This window comes from Myotis myotis, unplaced genomic scaffold (genome assembly GCF_014108235.1).
Source record: "Myotis myotis isolate mMyoMyo1 unplaced genomic scaffold, mMyoMyo1.p scaffold_m19_p_5, whole genome shotgun sequence".
Classification (NCBI taxonomy): Eukaryota; Metazoa; Chordata; class Mammalia; order Chiroptera; family Vespertilionidae; genus Myotis; species Myotis myotis.
Genome location: NW_023416357.1, coordinates 5,316,652 through 5,326,350, shown reverse-complemented (window position 1 = coordinate 5,326,350; position 9,699 = coordinate 5,316,652).

The window sequence follows — 9,699 nt, the reverse complement described above, 5'->3', positions numbered from 1 at the left end:
ATCAATGTGAGAGACACATTGATTGGTTACCTTCTGCAAGCAATCCAACCAGGGCAGGGGGACCTGCAACCAAGGTACATGTCCTTGACTGGAATCGAACCTGGGACCCTTTGGTCTGTGGGCCAATGCTCTATCCACTGAGCAAACAGGCTAGGGCAAAATAGTTAGATTTTTAAGGAAATATTTTTATTGGAGATGGTGATTTATAAACTTTAATAGAAACTATAATAGGAGGCCTTTTTCTATAGAACCTGTAGAGTCCACACCCGAATTCTGCAATATAGGAGAGAATGGCCCTTGATAAGTCAAGTCCTCAAGAAGAAAACGTTTTCCTTCAGATCATGTGACCTCTGGGACATTGCTAAATTCTTGTAGCACTAATCTGGTGCTTTAAATCATGCTGTCTTGAATTGTATCAGGAAGTCAAATCCAAAGTAAGATATGTATTTGCTTTGGATACTAGCAACTTCCATATCACATTCCTACATATCTGATCTGAGCATGTGATTAAATGATCAAATCCTCTTTTGTGACAAAAGAGGTGAAAGTTTGAGAACACTGACTGAATCAAGCTGTACCCAAAAGAGTTCCAAACATCTAAGGGAAACATGAAGTTAGCTTCAGTTTCCTTACTTAGTCATCAAGCACTGTATTTCATCAAGTTAATAACAGGGCTTCAAAAGTTTTATTGATTCTAAATCACTCAGATGTGACAAAGGCAACCTGTTATGAAATTATAATGAAAATGCATCTGTATTTGTTAAGAAACTTGATTTTTTATGCCTAATTAGTTTTTGAAAAGGGGAACTCAATGTTCAAGTACTATTAATTTGATATATCTACCAGATGGATTTCTTTTTATGTTAAATTCCTGCTAGCCTCACCAAATAATCCCTATTAAACATACTTAGTACATCCCCAAAGACAGGGCAAGATTTTGACAGCTACCAGGAAATTAATGAGTATAATATATGCTAAAATAGCAATGATGCGGTGACCAATAATTATAGTAAATTCTATTACTTAGAAAGTACCTTTATCTTATTAGTCAAGGTAGAATTTTTATTCTAACAAAAAGGTTCATGAGGACAAGTCCACAGGGTATACATTTAAATAATTTGCAAGTCAAATAATGGAAATATTCTGTATCAGGAAATCACAGGCAAAAGAAGGTATATATTTAACTTCCCTTACTAGCCCTGAGCAACCTCCATATTGTATTCTTTGACATATATATCTATACCGGAGGCCCAGTGTGTGAAGTCACATGGCCCTGCCCACTGCGCACGCCCCACCACTGCCGGAAGCCGGTCCATCCTTGCTGCTTGACACAGTCGCTGCAGGAAAGAAACATCTGCACAGCATATGTTTCAAGGGACCTGGCGTATATAGCATACTGTTCTTAATATGTTTGCTCCCCTTAGCGCTGTGTGTTTTAACCAAGGTCACCTCTCCAAGAAAGGTTGTTTCCCCAGGTAGGAATTTTTCCCTGAAGTCAGGGAGGGGATGAAACTCCTTAACTAAGTGCCAGGCGGGTAGTTAATCACTACAAACAATCATGTTTAAGCTACATAATCTTTACTCCCTGGAATGGAGATAAGAAACACCCTAACCTTTGTAATAGAAATTGACAGGATTAAAATCAACTGGTATAAATACGGATGTAACAAGACAATAAGCAGCAGAACTTCTCTGGAGATCCAGACCAGAACTTGGCTGGAGATCCTGGCTAGAGATCCTGGCTAGGCTGCTGATCAACTGAACACTGTCTCCGTGTCCTTCCTTCTTCGCCGACTCCATCCACACCTTTGGGGAACCCCTGGACCTGCTGGGGTTGGACCCCGGCACACCACGCCCACCGCCCCTCCTACCAGCCAGCCCCCAGCCTTGTTGCAATAGGAGGCTGTGGGCCATGAGGGAGGGACCAAGCCACGCAGTGTGAGCCACAAGCCCCGACCTAATGCTGCAAGTGGCTCGCAGGCTGTGGGGAGGGACCAAGAGGTGCCCCATGCACCTCCGGGTGACTGGTCTTTTTGTTGTTCCGGCGTTACAGCATTACGGCTACTGGCCTTTTATAATATAGACATATAAATATATTTATATATGTGCATATGTACCAAACTTTACACAAAAAGTGGAAGAGCAAATCACTGTGCTTATTTCTAGCGCAGGTTGAAAAGACATGAGTATTTGGAAGCAGAATAAACCATCATTATATGAGAAATCCCTATAAAATAGAAACCCAACGCCTGTCATTTAACTCCAATGCTGCTTTTCTTTGAGCCTATAAAGTTTTTGGAAATCAGAGCCGTCTAATCAACTTGAAGACCATTGGAGATTTGAGGTCAGATTTTACAACTTATTTCACTTACAAGATAGTTGCCTGTTAATATCTTACGAGTGATTGGCAGGAGTGGGGGGAAGGGGCTTGTAGATCAGCTGGGTATAGTGAGAGAGATCACTATCCCAGAAATGGAAAGGGGACTGATAAGGGAAAGGTGGGAGTGGAGAGATCAGTTTTCCTTCCACCCCAAATTGACAGAAGGTTAAGTCTAACCTTTAGGATAAAATCTGGGGGCCAGTTGTACTACGTAAGAGAAAAATCAAGGAAGTTCTGAATAAGATGTACTTTTAAGATTTTCAGAATTGATACCCATTTTGAAGTATCATGAATGACTCCATGGGGTGTGGGGTAGGAAGGGAGGCAAAAAAATTTCTGATGAGGAATGGGCAGAAAGACTTGATGATCAGCGCTCTAATATAGCTTTTATTCCATTACAGTCACAAATGAAAGAGTGAAGATGTGACAAAAGAGGTGAAAGTCAAAAACCAGATGAAGAGAAAAGCTATTATTTTTTTCAGTTCACACAATTACAATATGATGGTGACTTGGTCTTTTTCTTACATGCCTTACTCATATTATGGAAATAACTAGTGAGGGATGAGTCCAAAGATGGAAAAGCCTGATATGGGTAATTTCCTTTTGGTGAAAATGTCAGTCATGTACTCCATTGGCAATTTAGTATCTAGAGATGACTGAGCTGATTTCATTTCTAGATTTAACCAAATTAAACTTCTGAGTCTGAAAAAGAGAAGAGGAGGAGGAGGGAGCAAAGGAAGAGGAGGGGTGAGTACAAGAAAAGGGAGGAGGAGGAGGAGGAGGAGGAGGAGGAGGAGGAGGAAGAGGAGGGGGAGGAGGAGGAGGAAGCAAAGGAAGGAAAGAGAGAAAGAGAAAGAAAAATAAAGTAGAGTGAAGAAAAATATCTCTGTGATCCACAGCATCTGGGCTATTTGATCTTGAAGCTAAGCATGGGAGCTAATGTGCTACCCTCTGTCAATCATACATGTCAGATATTTCAAAAAGGACACCAATTGGAATAAGGGAAACTTATTCTAACTAAAGAATACGGAAAACTTCAGGTGTCTTTCTATTTGGTATTTGGTATAAGTATTTGGGTCATACACTTATAATAAAGTTATAATAAAGTCACATTCCTATAAAATACTCTAACGTGTCCCTTTTGTTGATTTAACTACGATTTAATACTTCTATAGACATTGCACTATTTTCTTGCAATTAACTTGAATTTCAGGAAAGCACTAAAGAAGATAATTTAATGCTGTAGCTAATTTGAAGAACTAATACGGAAAAGGCTTTAGCTTTAAACATTTGTAAATTTGAGCTTTAATATATGCAGTTCCATTTTGGTTAGCAATTTAATCATTAGGGTAAAACTGCAGACGTAAAGCTTATTGGAAGGGATAGTAGAATAACTTGGTTGGCTATAAAAAAAAAAAAGCAGCATTATAAACTGTTACTGTGGCTGTTTAAAAGACTTGTGCCTCCGTTGCAAATAAGGAGAAAGTGTTGGAATTAGAAGATGCACTGGTGTTAGATAACGCATATAAATATAAATGCTCTAGCATATTACTGTAGTAAGATACTACCTCAGGAGAATGAGAACTTTAAAAGCTATACTAAAAAAAAAAAAAAATGGTTGGAAGTTACATTTCCCTCTGCAGCCAATATTTTCTTTGGAACAAAACACCAGAATGAGGAAGGTTTTTTGTGAACTTGAACCAGTAGCACTAGATTGGTGTTCAAGTTTGTTTGATGATGTTCTTCCAAGAGCCTAAATAACATTAGGATTACGCATCTCATGTGACAAACACTGAAAGTTGCTCCTTACTCCCCGCCCCTCCAACCTACCAAAAAATGATGATTTGATGTGACTGGTAAATGCTTAGATTATGGTTGAGGGGCCTTTGATAATGGGCAGATAAAAGATAGGGACACCATGGAAAAACAGAAAAATGAGAAGGCTTTTGGGTTCAAGAGGACTAGGAGATTAGAAATAACATTTCCCAGCTATGTGGGAGGTTCCAGTACAGTCTGGGCTGAGAGCTGAGGCATTTGAAAACTACGTGGACACATTTTCTAGAACTCAGATCCTGAAGAGATACAGGTTAAATGTGATCATGCAGACATTGGGATTAAAAGTTATTTTTAAAGAACACAGAGAAGTCAGTAACTGCATTGAAACAAACTTGGCATCTCACGCTGGAGTTTTCTATTTGCTCACCTGGGCACTGTCCCCAAGAACATTACCATCTGTATTATCATTATTCTGCCTCTCTAGACCTCATTGCCCAGTGAAATGTTTGTGATGTAGACTCTTTGCGGGGGGGGGGGGGGGGGGGGGGGGGGGGGGGGCAGTCTTACCTCTGGCGATTAGGGGGTTTTCCCTTCCTGGTATGAAGGGAAAGGGAGGGAAGGGGAGAGGGAGAACACCTTCACTAGGGGAATGTATGATCTGTCCTCTGGCCTATAGTGGGACAGCAAAGAGCTCATCCTGTGTTTGCTTTCTCTATTGCTTTGAAGCTCAAAATAACCTTTATGGCAAAATGGCATATTTTGGGGTGGAATATTCTGATCTCCTACAATCTCCTGCTATGTTAAAGAACTGTTTTAAGTTGATTTGAGATACTCCTACTGAAATGATCCATGATCACCTAATTTCTAGAACCTTGAAAAAAAATAAGGTGCTATGAACTTTATATAACATATATCCATCTTTCCTCAGAGCAGTATTTCCTAGTATTTCCTGAAGTGAGGTCCATGCATCCAGTGTAATACACATGAGGATGTAGAAAATTTATGAATTCCTTTTACACATTTTTACTGGATACTTTAATTTATTTTTTTGGTATTTTCAAATATTCATTTTATTTATTTAGTAAACATAAATGGTGAGGACATGAGGTGGTTCATGTCTTGAACCTTGTATAAATAAATAAACCGGGTACCTCTGATTTATTTTTTTAACTATTTAGGGTTTAGAGATTTGTCCTCCAGTTCTTTTTCTTTAAGTGACTACATATTGTGTCTTTTGTGGCAAGTCACTTCACCCTTCTAGATTTTGATTACTTAATATGTAAAATGAGGAGTTTGAAAAGTCCATCTATCTTTTCAGGTTTCTACTTTTCCAGGGCCCTGGGGAAGCAACACTGTGCCTAACATAAAATTCAACTTGAAGACTGCTGTAATGTGCTTGTTCGTGGACCTGGAAACTATCAAATTAGATCTACATAGCGCATGACATCATCATTTTCATTATTATTATTACTAGAGGCCTGGTGCATGAAATTTGTGCATGGGTAGGGACCCTAGGCCTGGCCAGTGATCAGAGCCCATCGGGGCCTTCCAGCTGCTTGCTGGAGCCCTTGTTCCATGCCGCCCCCTAGTGGTCAGCACACATCACAGTGAGCAATCAAACTCCTGGTCTCCTAGTCAAACTCCTGCAGGGACAATTTATATATATACTAGAGGCCCGGTGCACAAAAATTTGTGCACTGGCCGGGGGGGGGGGGGGGTGTCCCTCAGCCCCACTTGTGTGCTCTCACAGTCTGGGACCCCTCGGGAGATAACGACCTGCTGGCTTAGGCCCACTCCCGGGTGGCAGAAGGCAGGCCTAATCCCTAGGTGCCTGCCCCGCAGCTCCTGGTCGGGCTCAGAGCAGGGCCAATTGGGGAGTTGGGGCGCCACCCCCTGTCATGTACAGAGCAGGGCGGATCAGGCAGTTGCAATGCCACCCTCAGTCACACTCAGGGTAGGGCCGATTGGGGGGTTGGGGCACCGCCCCCGTCACACTCAAGGCAGGGTCGATGGGGAGGTTGCGGCGCCACCCCCTGTCACGCACAGAGCAGGGCAAATCAAGGGGTTGTGGTGCCACCCCTGTCACATACAGAGCCGGCCGATCAGGGGGTTGGGGCGCTGCCCCCTGTCATGCACAGAGCAGGGCCGATCAGGGGGTTGGGGAGCTCCCCCCTGTCATGCACAGAGCAGGGCCGATCAGGAGGTTGTGATGCCACCCTCAGGGTAGGGCCAATAGGGGGGTTGGGGCGCCACCCCCTGTCACACTCAAGGCAGGGTCGATGGGGAGGTTGCGGCGCCACCCCTATCACCCTGTCATCCACAGAGCAGGGCTGATCAGGGGGTTGGAGCACTCCCCCCTATCACACTCAGGGCAGGGCCAATGGGGAGGTTGCAGCTCCACCCCATCACACACAGAGCAGTGCCTATGGGGGGCTTGTGGCGCTGCACCCTGTCACACACAGAGCAGGGCCGATCAGGGGGTTGGGGCGCCTTCCCCTGTCACGAACAGAGCAGGGTGGATAGGGAGGTTGTGGCCCCGCCCCCTGTCACACACAGAGCCACAGGGTGATCAGGGGGTTTGGGCACTGCCCCCGTCACGCTGCTCCAGGGGCCAGGAGGCCTCGCTGCTCCGCTGATCCTGGTGCTGGGAGGCATATTACCCTTTTACTATATAGGATAGAGGCCTGGTGCACGGGTGGGGGCCGGCTGGTTTACCCTGAAGGGTGTCCTGGATCAGGGTGGAGGTCCCCACTGGGGTGCCTGGCCAGCCTGGGTGAGGGGCTGAGGGCCGTTTTCAGGCTGGCGGGTGACCGAAGCTACCAACCTCTCCTTTTTTCCTTTTTTTTTTTTTTTATTCTTGGATTTATGGCTGTCACTGGAGCTGAGAGCTGGCTTTAGCTGTGAGACCTCGCTGCTGAAAGCAGGTTCCTGGCTTTGTTTACCTTTTGTATTTGAAACTTTGTTGCGACTCCAGCTTTGAGATCCCAGCTGGCTGAAAGCAGGGATCTGAGTTTGTTCTATAATCGAAACACTGTTTCAACTCCAGCTCTGAGATCCCGGCTGGCTGAAAGCAGGTTTCTGGGGTTTTGTTTAGCTTCTATATTTGTAACAATGTTTCAAACTGCAAGCTCAGAGGCCGGCAAGGCAGGCAGGAACGTTAGCTTCCTCCGTCACTGAAGCAAGCAAGCCTCATGTTCGCTTCAAGCTGCCTGGCTGCTGGCCGCCATCTTGGCTGGCAGTTAATTTGCATATCGCCCTGATTAGCCAATGGGAAGGGTAGCGGAGGTATGGCTAATTACCATGTTTCTCTTTTATTAGATAGGATTTCTAGTAGTAGTTGTCATAAAAGTAGCAGTGTGAAGTTCAGATTGAAGTCAGCTCTCTTGCTACTCTCTTGCTATTCCCTTTCAGTGTGTTCACAAATAGTTCCTGAGTAAATTCCAAGCACTCAAAGCAAAAACCTTTTCTCTCTTTAGAATACTTTTTCTCGGGAAATTTTATAACTCTTTTTTAAGGCATGTTATAGATGTTCCAAGTTGCTAGGCAACTTGTCCTAGGGAACATTGACTGATAAACTTCTTGTCAAATCAATATCAGGTTCAGGTACCCAAGGAGATTCTGGTCTGAAAGAAAAGTAAGACAGGCTCTTTCCTTTCCCTTACAAGTAAAAAATAAATTTAAAAAATGCCTTCTTTTTTCAAAGTTAGAGCAAAAGGTCACAGTGCATTTTTGCTCATAATGTAGAAAAGTCTTTCTTAGCTTTCTCTTCATCTTTTCCCTAGGACATTGCAAAGAAGATGAATGAGAGCTTGGGACAGGATAGTGGAGAAAGCACTTTTTCTCTTTTCTTTCTCTCCAGCCTGCTCTCTCTAAAGCAAGGGTTCTCCACCTGTTGTCTGAGACCCTTCCAGGGGGTCTGTAAAGTCAAAACTATGATCCTATTAACACTAAGACATTATTTTCCTTGTCACTCTTATTTTCCTATGAATGTGCAGTGTAGTTTCCCAGAAGCTATGTGACATGTGCTGTCATAGCAGATTGAATAGGGAAGGATATACGAGAATCTAGCTGTCTGCTCATAAGCCAAAGATTAAAGACATTTGCAAAAATGCAAAACGATGCCACTCTTCCCACAAAATGCTTTTGTCTTTGAACATGTACTTTGCATAAAGACATGATATTTATGTTAATATGTCATGGATTTATTATTATTATTAAAATAAGTTACTCAGTGAATATTTGAAAAATTCTCCATTTAAATTTTAAATGTGGTAAATATTGATCGATACTAATTTACATAAAGAAAATCTCTTTATAATATTTAAGAATTTAAAGAGGTTCTGAGACCAAAAATTTGAGAACCACTGCTTCAAGTAGTTTCCTCTGTAACTAAGAAGAAAAACTAGGAAATAGATGAACCTAAAATCCAGAGGAAAAGACCAGAGGCACTGAAAAGCTGAAATAAGTCAAAACAATAGGATATAGTACTTGGAAACCTCTCCCAAACTCCATAATGGGGTAGATTCAATGTGAGTAATAAATGAACCCTTTAATTCAAAGTCATGTGAAAGATTAGGGCCCTGGCCAGTTTGGCTCAGTGGATAGAGCGTCAGCCTGCGGACTAAAGGGTCCCAGGTTCGATTCCAGCCAAGGGCACATGTCTGGGTTGTGGGCTCGATCCCTAGTAGGGGGTGTGCAGGAGGCAGCTGATCAATGATTCTCTCTCATCATTGATGTTTCTATCTCTTTCTCCTTCTCCCTTCCTCTCTGAAATCAATAAAGAAATATATATATTTTTTTTTTAAAAAAAAAGAAAAATTAGGCTGGAAATAATAAAATAAAGGCAGAACTAAGGATAAGTGAGAAAAGGCTCAAATTGGGCTCTAGATTTTTAATGCTCAATAAGGTGCTCTTACTGTTACCTTAAAATATAGTATTTGTTTAATGCACCACAAATTGGTGTGTCTTCGATGTTTGGATTGCTGTGTATATGGCATCTGTGTATTTGGCTTAAAGTTTACTGTTTGGAACCTGTTGTTCTCTCATCCAGTCCTGGATGGGAATGTTACCATAAACTTACAGGTTCAGAGCAGAGATTTTGGAATCAGGCTGCCTGGGTTCAAATCCCAGTTTTTCAAGTTACTTGATTTTCTCATCTACAAGGTGGTGCTGATAGCAATAGCAACTCATGGAGTTGCTATGAATTTAAAATGAATTAATACTTGTTACAACGTGATAAATGCTTAGCATGGTGCTTCTTAATGCAGTGCCTGGCCCATAGTATGTGTCATATGCATGTTCAGTTAATAAATGAGTGGAACCTGCAATGCCCAGGTTAGATGCCATGAAAAAGCAAGGACCTAAACTGTGAAGCAAACACAATATTGGGAGCAGATCAGAGTGACTTACTACGTGAGTTAGAATCAGTCCATAAGGCTAATCTCATGTGAAGTCAAGAAAAGTTCAACCAGCTAAAGAGGTTTTAAAACGAGAAGAAAATAGGGTTGGTCCAAATGAACCCTCATGAGAAATGCCTCACAGGA